At 39.9% G+C, this 10,876-nt stretch overlaps 1 pseudogene; it reads left to right on the top strand.

Moving 5' to 3' along the window:
* The first annotated feature begins 1,115 nt into the window (after nt 1-1,115).
* Nucleotides 1,116-2,315, top strand: LOC102268091 (protoheme IX farnesyltransferase, mitochondrial pseudogene; annotated as a pseudogene).
* The last annotated feature ends 8,561 nt before the right edge of the window (nt 2,316-10,876 follow it).

The raw sequence follows: 10,876 nt of genomic DNA, 5'->3' as shown, positions 1-10,876 counted from the left end.
TAGTGTGAAACTGAAACTCATAGAAACTCACAGAGCCCACTGAACAAGTCCCCCTTTCTTCCTCTTCCATCCCTCTGACAACCACAGTTCTGTCTTCTGTTTCTATAGGTTTCACTATGTCAGGTGCCTACTCCAGCTTTCTTTCAGTTGGTGTCTGCATGATGAATGTTTTTCCATTCCTTTAAAACTTTTTTTAAAGTGATAATTCACGTAAGAGAAAATTCATTTGTTGAAAGTCTGCACTCAGTGGTTTCTGGTATATTCACAGATACGTGCACCCATCATCGGTACCTAAATGTAGAGCATTTCATCATCCCAAGAAGAAACTCTATACCCATTAGTATTTCTCCATATTACCACAAATCTTTCTGCCTTCATGGAATTACCTATCTTGGGCATTTCACACACATGGAAGCATACAATTTGTGACATTTTGTAAGCAGCTTCTTTAACTTAGCATAATCGTTTTCAAGGTTCATCCATGTTGTAGCATGCATCTGTACTTCATTCCTTTTTTATAGCCAAAAACATTTTATGATTTTTAGCACAGTTTGCCCATTCTCTTATTGATGGACACTTGGACTGTTTCCATGTTTTGACTATTATGAACATATAATAGCTAGGAAGGTTTGGATACAAGGTTTTGTGTGAACATGTTTCCAGTTCTGTAAACTATATGCCTAGGAGTAGAATTGCTGGGTCACATGGTAACTCTGTTTAACATTTTGATGTTTAACTGTTTTCTAAAGTTCCTGCACCATTTTATATTCCATATAGCAATCTGTGAGTGCTCCCATTTCTCCATACACTCACCAGCTTTTGCTAATGTTCATCTTGATTATAACCATCCTAGTGAGTATGAAGTTGTCATTGATTTGCATTTCCCTAGTGGCTAATGAGGGCGATGTTTGGATATCATCACCAGCCCAATGGACATGAATTTGAGCAAATTCCAGGAGGTAGTGAAAGACAGGGAAGCCCAGCGTGGTGCATCCATGGGGCTGCAGAGTCAGACATGACTTAGTGACGACAACAACAACAGCTAATTATGTGGAACGTCTTTTCACGTATGTCTTGGCCATTTCCCCCCCCATTTTTCTTCTTTTATTAGGATTTTTTGAAGAAGATGGCGGCGCCCGGCAACGGGTGAGGAGAGAGGACACGGGGCTCCCAGGGCGTGGCTGAACTCTTGAGTGATGGCCGCATCCCCGCACACTCTCTCCTCACACTTCCTGACAGGCTGGGGAGGAGGATGCATCTGGTATCTAGAAAGAAGAGCCACGCGGGAGTCACCTCATAGGTTCCTGCATCTTCTCAGGAACGTCAATCAGCAGTGGGTCACATTTCAACACTAAAACTTCCTCCGGCACATGTATGTCACACAACTAAACAGAAGCCTCAAGCAGCAAATAAAACCGAAGCCAGAACCAGCAGAATCTCCGTTCCTTGAAAAAACTTCTTTGGATGAGGCCAAAGCCAAAATATGCGAGATGAGACCTCTTGTACCCTCCAGCCTGTCTCTGTCCAGAAGCCAAGTGAAAAACCATTGATAGAACTAGAACCCACCTCAGTAATTGAGGGCTCCATAGCTCTGGAGAAAGAGACGAAAGAAGAGAAGCAGTGGAAACAGATTAAGCTCCGTGCGGATGATTTGCCAGGAATTCTGGCCCGGCTGTCCCCTCACAGCCTGGTCGTCAGCACCACCTCGGCCAGCTTCGCCCTGGCTCCAGCGCCTTTTGACTGGTCCTGCTTTCTGCTTACCTTTGTTGGAACAGGCCTGGCTTCCTGTGCTGCCAACTCCATCAATCAGAACACCCAAGAGGAGTTGGCATGGTTTTTAAAACAGGAATTGAAGTTACCAGCAGGAAAACAGCTTGGCCAAGTGGATGCATGTGCTGGTAGTCTGCAAAGCATGAGCCTTTTCATTCGGGAACATCTAGAATCAGTGTGCTTTTACCATGTGTTATCAGCTGCTTGGAGAAGGGTCAATGCATTTCAAATAAAGTTAATTTTCTGTTCCGATTTTACATCAAAACAGCGCTACAGGAGGTTCAAGCAGCTCTACCCCGCCCCCACCCACCACGCCCTCCTGTAAACCACAAGCCGTCTCTTCCTATTGCACCCTCCCGTGTTCCCCAGCGAAGAGACTGATGACAGTTTCACAATGAACACGTTTTTAATGACGATTTGAATAAAAAGCAGTATAAGTAAAAAAAAAAAAAAAAGAATTCATTTCTTTTTTTTTGTCTTGGCCATTTTTATATCTTGTTTGGAAAAGATGTCTATTCAGTTCCTTTGCACATTAAAAAAATTGGGCTGTCTTTTTATTTTTGAGTTCTAAGACGGTACTTTATATATTCTGGGTAAGGAAGGTCCCTTACCAAACATGATTTGCAATATATTACTTCAATTTTATGCATTGTCTTCATTTTCTTGATGGTGTCTTTTTTTTTTAAGAGAAATTATATTTATTCATTTATTTTTGGCTGTGCTAGGTCTTCATTGCTTTGCTTGGGCTTTCTCTAGTTGCGGCGGGTGGGGGCTACTCTCTAGTTGTGGGGTGTGGGCTTCTCATGTTGGTTCAGTTCAGTTCGGTTGCTCAGTCGTGTCCGACTCTTTGTGACCCCCATGGACTGCAGCACACCAGGCTTCCCTGTCAATCACCAACTCCCAGAGATTACTCAAACACATGTCCATTGAGTCCGTGATGCCATCCAACCATCTCATCTTCTGTTGTCCCCTTCTCCTCCCACCTTCAATCTTTCCCAGCATCAGGGTCTTTTCAAATGAATCAGTTCTTTGTATCAGGTGGCCAAAGTATTGGAGTTTCAGCCTCAGCATCAGTCCTTCCAATGAATATTCAGGACTGATTTCCTCTAGGATGGACTGGTTGGATCTCCTAGCTGTCCAAAGGACTCTCAAGAGTCTTCTCCAACACCACAGTTCAAAAGCATCAATTCTTTGGCACTCAGCTTTCTTTATAGTCCAACTCTCATATCTATACACGACTACTTGAAAAACCATAGCCTTGACTAGAGGGACCTTTGTTGGCAAAGTAATGTCTCTGCTTCTTAAAATGCTGTCTAGGTTAGCCATAGCGTTTCTTCCAAGGAGCAAGCGTCTTTTAATTTCATGGCCGCAGTTACCATCTGCAGTGATTTTGGACCCCCCCCCCAAATAAAGTCTGTCACTGTTTCCACTGTTTCCCCATCTATTTGCCATGAAGTGATGGGACCAGTTGCCATGATCTTAGTTTTCTGAATGTTAAGTTTTAAGCCAACTTTTTCACTCTCCTCTTTCACTTTCATCAGGAGGCTCTTTAATTCTTCACTTTCTGCCGTAAGTGTGGTATCATCCACATATCTGAGGTTATTGATATTTCTCCCGCAATCTTGATTCCAGCTTGTGCTTCATCCAGTCTGGAATTCTGCATGATGTATTCTGCATATAAGTTAAATAAGCAGGGTGACAATGTACAGCCTTGACATACTCTTTTCCTGATTTGAAACCAGTCTGCTGGTCCATGTCCAGTTCTAACTGTTACTTCTTGACTTGCATACAGATTTCTCAGGAGGCAGGTCAGGTGGTCTGGTATTCCCATCTCTTGAAGAATGGTCCACAGTTTGTTGTGATCCACACAGTCAAAGGATTTGGCATAGTCAATAAAGCAGAGTAGATGTTTTTATTGAATACTCTTGCTTTTTCGATGATCCCATGGATGTTGGCAATTTGTTCTCTGGTTGCTCTGCCTTTTCTAAATCCAGCTTGAACATCTGGAAGTTCACAGTTCATGTAGTGTTGAAGCCTAGCTTGGAGAATTTTGAGCATTACTTTGCTAGCATGTGAGATGAGTGCAATTGTGCAGTAGTTGAGCATTCTTTGGCATTAAAATGAAAACTGACCATTTCCAGTCCTGTGGCCACTGCTGCATTTTCCAAATTTGCTGGCATTTTGAGTGCAGCACTTTGACAGCATCATCTTTTAGGATTTGAAATAGCTCAACTGTAGTTCCATTCACCTCCACTAGCTTTGTTAGTGGTGATGCTTCCTAAGGCACACTTGACTTCACATTCCAGGATGTCTGGCTCTAGATCAGTGATCACACCATCGTGATTATCTGGGTCATGAAGATCTTTTTTGTACAGTTCTTATATGTATTCTTGCCACCTTTTCTTAATATCTTCTGCTTCCATTAGGTTAGGAAGGGCTTAATTTCCATTAGGTCCATATCATTTCTGTCCTTTATTGTGCCCATCTTAGCATGAAATGTTCCCTTGGTATCTCTAATTTTCTTGAAGAGTTCGCTAGTCTTTCTCATTCTATTGTTTTCCTCTGTTTCTTTGCATTGATCACTGAGGAAGGCTTTCTTATTGCTCCTTGCTATTCTTTGGAACTCTGCATTCAGATGAGTAGATCTTTCCTCTTCTCCTTTGCCTTTTGCTTCTCTTGTTTTCACAGTAAGTCCTCCTCAGACAACCATTTTGCCTTTTTGCATTTCTTTTTCTTGGGCATGGTCTTGATCACTGCCTCCTGTATAGTGTCATGAACCTCTGTCAGTAGCTCTTCAGGCACTGTATCAGATCTAATGCCTTGAACAGCTTCTCTTATTGTGGAGCACAGTCTCTAGAGCTCAAGCCCAGTGGTTGTGGCACATGGGTTTAGTTGTCCTGGGGCATGTGGAATCTTCCTGGACTGGGGATTGAGCCCATGCCCTCTGCATTGGCATGTAGATTCTTAACCACTAGAACACCAGGGAAGTCCAGTGGTATCTTTTGAAGTACAAAATTTCTAAATTTTTGTGAAATTCATTTTATCCAATTTCTCTTCTGTGCTTATGCTTTTGGTTTTGTACCTAAGGTTTTATTTAATTTAGGATTATGAAGATTTATTCCTGTTTTCTTGCAAGGGTTTTATAGTTTTAGATTTTTACATTCAGGTCTGTGACCCTATTTGAGTTATTTTTCATATATGGTCTAAGGGTCCAATTTCACTCTTTTGAATACATTGAATAGACATTCAGTTGTCCCAGCATCATTTGTTGAAGTGACTACATTTTCTCCATTGAATTATCTTGGCATCCTTGTTGAAATTAGTTGATCAGTGTGAAATTTTACCTTTCCTGTAGACAGCTTATAGTTGATTCATGTTATTTATTTTTGAATTATCCATTTTGACACTCTTTTAAAAAATTACTATATTTATAACATTTACATTTAATGCAATTATGTATATATTTGGATTTAAGGTGTAAGTATTTGGAAAATAAGCATTAAGCCCTTACGATTTATGTTATAGAAGTTTTATAAGTCTTTTTCAAGACATTGGTTATTATAACTTCATTTAGTTAACTTAGAAACGTACAAGGTTTAAGTTTTTAAGTGTTTATTATATATAAAATATCATGTATTATAACTGGAGAAGACATAGAACTGGTTTTTTGTTGAGATATAATTGAAATATAGCATTGTGTTAGTTTAGGTGTTTAACATAATGTTTTGAAATACACATGTTGTAAAATGGTTATCACAGTAAGTTTAGTTAACTTTAATCACCACACATTTACAATTTTTTCCTTATGATGAGAACTTTTAAGATTTACTCTCTTAGCAACTTTTAAATATACCATACAGTATTGTTAAACATAGTCACCCTGCTATCCATTACAGTCACAGGAATCTTTTATCTTGTAACTGGAAATTTGTACCTTTTGACCACCTTCACTATTTCACAATCCTCCCCCACCCACATCTCTGGCAACCACCAGTCTGTTCTTTTATCTATGAATTCAATTTTTTTTTGTTTGTTTCCACATATTAGTGAGATCATTCAGTATTTTGTCTTTTTCTGTTTGACTTATTTCACTTAGCATAATGCCCTCAAGCTCATTCATGTTGCCTCAAATGGCAGGACTTCCTTCCTTTTTTTATGGATGAACACTAGTTCATTGCATATATATGTGTCTAAACACACTATATTCATCCATTCACCTGCAGATGGACACTTAGATTGTTTCCACATCTTGGCTATTGTAAATAACGCTGCAGTGAACATGCTAGTGGACAAAGAGCTGTCTTTAAGTCAATATTAACTCACCCCAATTGTTGAAAGATTCACCTATTTATCAGAAATAGTATATGAACCTTTAAAAATACAATTTTAAACCTTCTATTCCAGAACCAAATATTAAAGAATCCCTGTCATGCTTCAAAATTTTTATCTTACAATTATTATAACATAGGCTATCATTTACATACACTTGTTCATATTTTAAAAACAAAGTAGAGTTAAGGAACTTTTTCTTATAGACATTTTGATTATCTGGACTATAATAGTCTTAGAGTGTATATGTAACAGATTTTAAATCAAGTAATTAGCAATTTGCCAAGTGAAGGGAAAAGAGGAAAATGGGGAAAAAACAAGAGAGGAGCAGGTTTTAGACAACTAAGAAACTGTCTCCCTGAAGGGCTGATTCTCTTTCTTCTGCAAGGAAAAGGAAGTTTAGATGCAAAAAAACTTACTGGATACAACCACTCATTACTGTTGATACTGTAGTCCTTCACATTTAAGTACACTTTATTTCTAAAATAATTTTAGAATAAAGCTGCGAGGATGCTACAGAGAGGTCCTAAACACTCATTTATTTCCCCCTATTGCTAACATCTTACATATAATCATGGTACATTTGTCAAAATTAAGGAAGTTAATAATGGTCCCTTACTATTAACTACACTTGAAACTTTATGTGGATTTCAGCAGTTTCCCCAGTAATATCCATTCTCTCTTTCTGGATCTGGTTTAAGATAGCACCTTTTAGTCATCATGTCTCCTTAGTGTCCTCCTGTCTATTAAGTTTTTTTTTTTTTTTTTTCTCGTTCTTGGGGCCGGTGCCAGCGCCTTTGTCCATGGGTCCGCACTCGTGCTGGACAGCCAGGAACAGAGCACTTTGCATTATCTCCCTCCCGCTGGGAACGCTGTTCTCTATTAAGTTTTGAGGAGTACTGATCAGGTGTTTTTAAAGACTGTTCCTCGATTTTCTATTAGGTGATTTTTTTTTTCATATTTACACTAGATTATAGAATGGAAGGAATATCACCGAGGTGAAGTACCCTGCCAATGACTTTGAATCAAGAGTGTACAGAATATCTATAGCTTCACATTAGTAATATTTACTTTGACCACCTGGCCAAGTTAGTGTTTGCGTATCTCCACCCTAGTCTTTAAAAGGTAGTCAGTAAGTCCACATTTAAGGGACAGGGGAGTTCAGGTCTACCTCCTGGAGTGGGGGGGGGCAGGGGGGAGGGAGTATCACAGTAAGTTGAGTAGATTTCCCCCCTAAAGATATTTACGTTTTGAATCCCCAACAACGTTGTACTTTATGGAAAAAGGGATTGCGCACATGTGAGTAAATTGAGGTTGTTGTGGGCAGAGAATATCCTGGATTATCCGGAGGGATTCTAAATAATTAATTACAAAGATCCTTATAAGATGAAGGAGGAAGGTCAATAACGAGAGAAAATGGTGTGATGAAGGAGACAGGTTGATGTGGCCAGAAGCATGCTAACAACATAAAAGAAGGTGGTCAGACAGAGGACTGGCTTTAAAGCCAAATTTCTACATGAGAACACCGAAGTTGGATCAGAGTCTTCAAATTGCTGCAAAGAAGTAGTAAACTTAGAGAAGGGTAATGCTTTACCATCAGGTTGGCAAAAACTATGGAAATCAGTTATATTTGGTGATGGTATGTGGGGACATAAATAGTTGTTAGGAATGCAAATTACCCTGACTTTTAGGGAAAATAGTCTAACAGTATATCTTAAATATTAAATGTGCAGTCTTTGACAAAGTAAGCCCATGGTTAGAAATCCCTTTGATAGAAATGAAAGCTCAAGTTCATAAAGATAAATGTAGAAGGATGTATACTACATCATTCCTTATGTGAATTACAACGCTGCCTATTTTGTTTTTGAAGTGAAGTGAAGTCGCTCAGTCGTGTCCAACTCTTTGCGACCCCATGGACTGTAGCCTACCAGGCTCCTCTGTCCATGGGATTTTCCAGGCAATAGTCCTGGAGTGGATTGCCATTTTTGGTTCAAAAAGATGTTATAAGTATACTTGCTTTTGAGCCATTTATTTCTCCCCATGGCTAATCCATCAGCAAATCTTATCTTCTTCTTTTTTTTTTTTTAAATCTTATCTTCTTTACCTCCAGAAACTGTGTTCTACATCTGTCCATTCCTCTTTGCCAGTATTATTTTACTGGTCAGTAAACACAAATCAATATATTTTTATATATTACAATTATATAATATTGGTGGTTTTGTATATACCACAATTTAAATATTCTACTATTATTTTAAATCTTTTACTATCATGGTGAATAGGTGCTATTAATTACTATAGGGTGTTTATGTTTAATTTTTTAAAGTACTGCATAAATGTTGATAAATGCAAACAATATTTATAATTTTCTCTACAATCACTGGATTACTTTGATTTTATTGGCAGGGGTGATCAGGTGAAAACCATGCCCAGATGAGCACTGGAGAAAACATTCCTAAGCATTTTATATGTAAAGATAATTTTAGCCCTGGACACTAACTGCAGTCTAAAATAATGTTTCCTTTCTTTGTTGTAAAGTTCTCTCTTCCACGGGATACTTTGTAAATTTTAGTTTTAAGACTTCAGGCTTCACTGATATGCGAGTTGATCAGTGAATTTTACAAATCACTCAACACTGAAGGCCCTTGTTATTTATTATCTATGGAGAAGGAAATGGCAACCCACTCCAGTATTCTTGCCTGGAAAATCCCATGGACGGAGGAGCCTAGTAGGCTACAGTCCATGGGGTTGCAAAGAGTCGGACACGATTGAGCAACTTCACTTCAGCACAAGGTCTATCCTCTCCTTAATCATTTTTAATTTCCATTCTTAGAACTTCTTTAGCACTGCTCTTCCTTAAGATCAAAAGCACAGACAGGCAGCATTCTGGTGATAATTCATGGTATAGTATTATTTGTTTGGGCTCCCCGTGGTGGCTCAGTGGTAAAGAATTTACCTGCCATGCAGGAAACTTGGGTTCAATCCCTGAGTTGGGAAGATCCCCTGGAGAAGGAAATGGCAACCCGCTCCAGTATTCTTGCTTGGAAAATTCCATGGACAGAGGAGCCTGGCGGGCTACAGTTCATGGGATGGCAAAGATTCAGACACGACTGAGGGACTAAACAACAACAAATTATTTGCTCACAAAATTCTGTCCTCATTATGTTCAACATTTTTTGTTAGCTGCCTTGGCCACAGTACTTTATCCAGATGATGTCTTCACTAACTACTTGTGGACACTAAAATCATCTGCTCTTTTTTCACTAACACTGCCTTGTGATGGTCGATAAGGAAAAGTGAATTGAAGGCGTAAGTTGTTCAGTCATGCCCGATTCTCTGTGACCCCATGGACTGTAGCCTGCCAGGCTCCTCTGTCCACGGAATTCTCCAGGCAAGAATACTGGAGTGGGTAGCCATTCTCTTCTCTACATCTTCCCAACCCAGAGATTGAACCCGGGTCTCCTGCATTGCAGGCAGATTCTTTACAATCTGAGCCACCAGGGAAGCCCTATACGGGAAAGGAAAAAACAAAAATAAAAAAAAATTCCAAAGAGGAGTCTCATGATCTCACTCTTGTTAGAAGTATGAATAACACTTGTTTGCATGTGTGTGTGCTAAGTCCCTTCAGTTGTGTCTGACTCTTTGCGACCCTATGGACCTTAGCCTGCCAGGTTTTTCTGTCCAGGGGATTCTCCAGGCAAGAATACTGGAGTGGGTTGCTATGTCCGCCTGTAGGTGAGCTTCCCCACCTAGGGATCAAACCAGCGTCTCTTACATCTTCTGCATCCGCAGGCTGGTTCTTTACCACTAGCCCCACCTGGGAAGCCCACATAATACTTTATAATTTAGAAAAATTTGTACCCCCTTCATGAAACCTCAGAACAAACCGTTGAGGCTATCAGTGTCATACCCACTTTACAGATGAAGATAGCTTTAGCTAAGAGGTGCGGTGTGCAGCAAAATTTCGGGGATTTGAATCCTCCCCTGTTCACATTATATTGTATTGCTTTCCACCACAGCTACTAAGGGACTGTGTTTTTGGCTTGTTTTTCCTTTCTGCAAACCATTTCCTTTGCATTAGTTCCCTCTGGAATAAAAGCTTAGAAAGCTTTTTAGCCTTCTGAATGTATTTTTTAGGAAATCACGAATTCACTATGCTATTTATCATTCATGAGTTTCAAAGTGTACAGTACCACCAAGGAAGCAAACATAATCTGGAAAAGTAATAACTTTACACTTGACAACACTTAACACAGAAAGGCATTATTGTCTCACCCAATGGGAAGCATCACTGGTGTATAGTGTGCGTTGTTTTGGGGATGCCAGAGGAAGTGGATGTGAACAAGTTTAACGCCCAGACTGCATAACTTGAACTTTATCTTGTTCATGTCTCTCAAGTTTCATCTCATGAGCACAAGATACAAAATCCAGTCCTAACAGCTCTTTCTTTTTTTCCCCCTTATAGTTGACGTCGGCTGTACTCTCAACAGCCCTTTGCTCTCTTAGCTGCTGTGCTTCCTAGGTTTCTTTTGCACAATATATTCCAGAATTGCTCTTTTCTGGACACGCTGGTCCCCTGGACGGTCGGGGGTTGGGTCCCAGGTTTCCATGCCATTCTCACTTAACCTGCTTTAGGACCCTAACGTACTTGATTGTGCCTGAAAAGCTCCCTGAAATACTCCTGGCTCCATCGGTTAACCCTACTTCACTGCGCTCCAGGTTCTCTTGATCGTTTCTGGAGCCCTCCTCAGGGTTCGGTCCGTATTGGTTCCGAGAC

Source organism: Bos mutus, chromosome 12 (assembly GCF_027580195.1).
Source record: "Bos mutus isolate GX-2022 chromosome 12, NWIPB_WYAK_1.1, whole genome shotgun sequence".
Taxonomy (NCBI): Eukaryota; Metazoa; Chordata; class Mammalia; order Artiodactyla; family Bovidae; genus Bos; species Bos mutus.
This window is presented reverse-complemented; position numbering and strand designations above follow the sequence as displayed.